The sequence below is a fragment of the Camelus dromedarius genome, chromosome X, assembly GCF_036321535.1.
Source record: "Camelus dromedarius isolate mCamDro1 chromosome X, mCamDro1.pat, whole genome shotgun sequence".
NCBI classification, from domain to species: domain Eukaryota; kingdom Metazoa; phylum Chordata; class Mammalia; order Artiodactyla; family Camelidae; genus Camelus; species Camelus dromedarius.
In genome coordinates, this window is record NC_087472.1 from 6,348,457 (window position 1) to 6,354,456 (window position 6,000).

Genomic DNA, 6,000 nt, shown 5'->3' on the forward strand with positions numbered 1-6,000 from the left:
ACTTCTACTATTTGTGTTGTAATATATAAAAGCATGTTACTTTCTCTTCTTGCTTTCTGTAGAAATCTGTGAAGTATAGATGAACATAATGAAGAAAAATAATTTATAATCGTATCATGCAGAAAAAAAGATGTCTTCTCTTATAGTGAATGTCCTTCGAGGATAAAACACATTCACAAATATCATTTGTGCTCCTCGGCAGCCCCATATGGCTTCATTGCTACTAACACCAGAGGAAGCTAAAGCTCAGACAGATGAGGAACTCGCCCAAACTGGAATGTGACAGAGTCCAGACTCACCTCAAAGGTTGACTCTAGTCAAGGGTTGATTTTTATCACATAATCAATTTATGTTAAGGGCAAAGAAAGAAGAACTCTTCAGGAATTACTTATCCTCATCATTTGAGCAGATGTCAATATTTGGTAAAATGCAAATCCTGTCAGAGCCCCACTAGTGATTATTTGCCAACTAGTCAAATGAAGCCAATATTTCCCAGTGCTAGAAGGAGATCAAAGTTTGGCCTCCAAAAAAGGTGCTTCGTTAGCAGTTTCTAGCTGATGGAAGTGACTCTGGTGCCTTGTTTGTTCTCTAGCCTTTGGCCATACCCCAGCTTACCACTAACTTGGAAGGCGTCTGGCCTCTTAGGAGTTTTGTAAACCCACTGGAGATCTGGATCCAAGCTGTGGTTTCCTCTAAGCAGATGTAGCTACTCATTGAAGAGTGGCAGATACTTGAAGGTAGCACCACAGTCTGATGACCTGTGAACAGAGGCTCTTTAAAAATGAACACTTTGAGATCAGAGACCACCATTAAGTGTGCCTAGTAGCCATCAAGATGAGTGGCTCCTTTAGCTGCCTTATAAACACATGGATCTCCAGCTAGCTAAGGATTTTACCTTCTGGGAAAAGTGTCTGAGGGCAAGTGCTATCTGAATTAACCTCAAATAGAATTCAGGATGTAGATTCATGGTTATTTTTAAAGATCTTTATTTTTTTAATAATGCAAAAGTATGTGTCTAGTTCAAAACATTCAAAACAATACAGCAGCATATAAAATGATATTAAAGTACCTTTCCCCCTTTTGTTCCACCCCCTCCCCAATCTAACTCCATAAGAGTAACCTCTATTGATAATTAGATACATATACTTAAAAACTTTTATCAGTGCAGTTTTTCTCGATCTCTCTATATATATCTATAACTTTTATTGAAATATATAAAGAAAAGTACAAAAGAAATAAGTATATTGCTTTTTTAAAACATTTGTGTATACCTATGTAACTACTAGCTAGATCAGGATAGAAATAATTTGTGTAGTTTTTAAAAAACTGAAATAGGAGAGTAGCATACCTGTACCTTTGCAATTTTATCACTTATTTATCATGTCAATACATGCAGAACTACCACCTCAGTGAACACAGCATTCCACAGTGTGGATACATTATAATTTATTTAATCATTCCCCTGTTGATAGACATTCAGGGTGTATCTACATATTTTGCTATTACTAACAATGCTTCAGTGACTATGACTATTTTTGTAAGTACATTTTTGTGCACATAGTTCCAGACTTTTGTATAAAAGTATTTGAAGCAGTGAATGTAATGATTCCTAATATATGCACAGTGTCTTCCAGGTTCCAAAAACAGCAACAGTTATTATCTTCTTGGCTGCTGTTAACAACTCTGAGAGAGGCAGGAGGGGTTCTGATTATATATATTCCCTTCATGGAGTCAGAGATCAAAGTCTTTGACACCTGTAAGTCACATGGCCTTGGGTGGAGGCAGGAGCCAAGGACAGATGGGTGACGCCAGTAACATGGCCCCTTCCATTTCTTCTCAAGTGCCTTCTAGTAGAGCTCTAGTAGAGCTTCTAGTAGACCTGTCTGTGTCTGGACCAGCAGCTCTCAGGTTGTGTCACCAAATCACTTCTCTGACCAGGAGAGTTGATTCAATCCAGCACAGAGGATGAGAGAGAGGGCTCTGATGCTAGGTTTGAATAGAGGGCTAACTAGGTTTGAATCCTAGCTCCACTGCTGATAAGCTGGGTGATAGGGGACCCATTCTAAGCTGCGGCTTTCTTAACTATAAAATGGAATGAAACATGGTACCTCCTCATAAAGTTAAAGTCAGACCGAAATGAAATAATACATGTAAATAATTTAGCAAAGTTCCTGGCTCATAAGAAGAGTTCAGTAAGATATAATTCACATACCGCAAAATTCACCTTTTTAAAGTAAACATTTCAGTGGTTTTTAGTATATTCATAGAGCTGTGCAACCATCACTATGATATAATTTTAGAGTATTTTCATCATCCCAAATAGAAACCCTGCATCCATTAACTATCACTCTACAATTCCCTTAACAACTTCAGACCTAGACAACCACTAATCTACTTTCAGTCTCTGTAGATTTGCTAATTGTGGATATTTCATACAAATGGAATCTACAATACTTGTGTTTTTGTCTCAGGCTTATTTCCCTCAGTATAATGTTTTCAAGGTTCATCCATGTTGTAGCAGGCGTCAGTATTTCATCCTTTTTTATTGCAGAATTGTATTTCATTGTATGGCTCTACTACTTTTTATCCACTCATCAACTGGTAGACATCTGGGTTGTTTCTACTTTTTGGCTATCATGAATAATGCTACTATGAACATTCATGTACAAGTTTTTGTTTGAATGCCTCTTTTCAATTCTTTTGGGTATATATAAACCTAGGAGTGTATATACTTCATTATTCCATACACTCCACAATTCATATATTCCATCAAAATGAACTTAAGAAAGTTCCTGGGATTGCTCACTCATATGGTAACTCTGTGTCTAATCTTTTGAGGAACTGGTAATCTATATTCCAAAGTGGCTGCGTCATTTTACAATCCCACCAGCAATGTTTGAAGATTACTATTTCTCTACATTTTTGATAACACTTGTTATTTTCCATTTTTGAAATTATTCCCATCTTGGTGGGTATTAAGTGGTATCTCATTGTGGTTTTGATTTGCGTTTTTATAATGACTAATGACATTGAGTATCTTTTAATATGTTTTCAATAAGATGCTACTATTATTATTTATTCAAAAGATATATACTAATTCCTGCTTTGGGCGAGTCATTCTTATCCTTTCATATGGCTTAGAATTCTCCAGTTAAACCATGAACTTATTGAGACCAAAGGCCATTAGAAGCGTTGCTGTACCTCCAATGGCTAGCTCAGTCATGGCCATATCAAAATACCCTATATGTGTTGAATAAATAAATGAATAAATCATTATTGGATATGGAATTCATTGGTGAAGTTGTAAGCAAACATTTCTGAAGCACCTCCATGAGGTGTGCCTGTTGCCTGTGGTTGGGCTTTAGTGGCAGGCAGATTCAACTCCAAAAGCGATTTGTCATGGTCTTAATCATTATTCTGCTTTACATTACAACTTTTAACTCTGACAAGGCTCTACTGGATCCAGATAAATGTGCGTACTACATTCAAGCATATGGTAAGAGGGAAAAAAACCCTGCTCCTGCCAGGAAGTCACTGTGTCCCCTTCAGGGAAATACTGTGGGGCCTGGGTTCCCCCTGACGACTGGGGGTGCTGTGTGCCTGCTGTATTGAAACCCTGTGCTGCCTTCTAGTGATGGTGGACCTGAGAGAGTGTTTTGTGTTTTAAGTGCTTTCAGTTCTGCCAGGAATAAGCATACTCAGTCTTGGATGAATTAGCAAAACGATTCTGGCAATTTTCATCTATATTTACTGTGAAAAATATATGTATATTTAATATACACTCTCATTGTTCCTTCGGAATATGGAGTGAAACAACATTGATTTATTTGCAACTTTGACTGTTTTGAGTACTTTATTCCAAAGGTATAAATCATGTTGAAAATTGGAAACAGATTTTATTTACTAAATACATTTTGGCTTTGCTTAAGACATTTTCCTCCTCTGTTTTCTCATTTATTATGAACTCTAACAAAGTAAATATATTAGAAAGGCAGGTGGGCTCATGGGAAGAGTATAAGCCTTAACGCCAAATAGATCTGGTTCACATCAACCTCTGTCACTTGCTAAATATGTGATCCGTGGTAATCTGGTAGCAGAATAATACCCCCCTTCGAAGGTGCCTGTGCCCATGTCTTGATCTGTGTATCTGTTACCTTGCATGGTAAAGTTGACTTCAAAAATGTGATTAAGGTTATGGACTTTGAGATGGGGAGGGTGTCCTGGTCATGCAGGTAGACTCAATCTAATCACAAGAGTCCTTAAAAGTGGAAGACTTTTTCCAGCTGAAGTCAGTGAGATGCAGGGAAGTGGGAGGCAGAAAAGTGTTGGCAGAAGGGGAAGTCTGAGAGATTCAAGGCGTGGGATTGACTGGACTTGTGTTTCCTGGTTTGAAGATGGAGGGGCCATACGATGAGGATTGCAGGGGCACCTAACTGACAGCCAACAAGGAGATGGGAATCTCAGACCTACAACCACAAGGAACTGAGTCCTGTCAGCAACCTGAAAGAGCTTAGAAGCCGATTCTCTCCCAGGGCCCCCAGAAGAGAGCACAGCCCTGCTCACACCTTGATTTCAACCTGTGAGACCCTAAGTGGAGGACCCAGTTCAGTCACGCCATACATGGATTCTGATCTGCACAACTGTGAGATAATAAATGGATGTTCTTCTAAGCTGTTAAATTTGTGATTTGTTATAGCAGCAGTAGAAAGCTTATACAGTAAGTTGTCTGTAAATTGGAAATAACAACTGCCTACCTTGAAGCGTTGTTGTAAAGATTAGAAATCACATATATGAATTGCCTGACACAACTGGGAACTAGTAAATGAAAGCTTCATATGTAGAAGCACCACAGTGAGAAATGTAAAGAGGAGAGGAGATGTTAATAGAAAAAAAGAGGTCTTTGTTCATATGGTCATATGACCTTTTGCGTAAGGTCAAATTCAGCTGACTTATATTTCACTGATTGGCCACTGGTTGTTGGTAACAGCATGAGGACATCTGCTCACCTGCTTCTACTGCTGAGTATTTGAAAAATACAGCATGTTCTAGTGATAAGTGATACAAGGAAGTGTTGTGAGGCAGTAAATATTTAAATGAACTTTAGTAAATCACTGGAGATATTATGCTGGGTAACTGCATCATTTTCCCACTACTGCTAAAAGAGGTCTGCTCTGATTTTCTGTATTTATAGTGAAAATAGTCGGAGGAGGAGAAGAAAAAAATCCATTCTTGTAGAGCTCTGTTGGCATGAATTTCCCCATCTTAAGGGATTCATGGAATAGGGAATGACCCACAGGAATGAATACTAGATCTCCCAGAGACATGGTAAAGTCCCATGGGTCCTGGAGGAACAATGAAACATATTTTGCCTTTCCTTGATACAAGGACAGAGAATTTCCCTGAGTGCATCCTGGGACTTGAGAAAAAAAAAAAAAAAAGATTGCAACATACTCGTCTCCCACGTCCTCTACTCTGCCCTCCAACCTTGCCTCTGGGTATAGCTTAGGCATACCTTGTATATTAGTCAGTTCTGTTGTAGTAACAAACAACTCCAAGCTCTCAGTGGCTTATAGCAGTGATTTCTTTCTTGCTCATATTACATGCTAGTTGGTCTGCATCTGCTCCTGGCTGTTGGCTTCGTGCATTTTCTCACTCTAGGACCCCAGCTGAAGGAGCAGTCCCTGTTTGGGATGTACCACATTCATGACTGAGGGAAAAGAGCAAGCATCAGGGCAACACCATGGGATTTAGCTTAAGACTTCTGCTCAGGTGTGATGTTATGTCATGTCCACTCACATCCCATTGGACAAACACAACATCAACGAGGTGAGAAAGTATACCCCTCCCATATAAGGCAGTGCAAGTCACTTGGCATTATGGATGGGGGTATATAATCCTTTTAAGGGGAAGAGAAGGGCAGATCCTTAGGAACCAGTTACCCAATCTACCATGCCTTGTCTTCAGTCCTCCTGAACCAAGAGTTCTTATCTGACTTTCTGC

General features: G+C 39.0%; 1 long non-coding RNA gene across 1 annotated transcript in view; it reads left to right on the forward strand.

The window, feature by feature from the left end:
* LOC135320170 (uncharacterized) overlaps positions 1-4,654 on the forward strand; it is an 83,282-nt gene extending 78,628 nt beyond the window's left edge. Inside the window, exon 3 of the long non-coding RNA XR_010379410.1 lies at positions 4,395-4,654. This is a non-coding gene — a long non-coding RNA (uncharacterized LOC135320170). The remainder of the gene's footprint in view (positions 1-4,394) is intronic.
* The last annotated feature ends 1,346 nt before the right edge of the window (positions 4,655-6,000 follow it).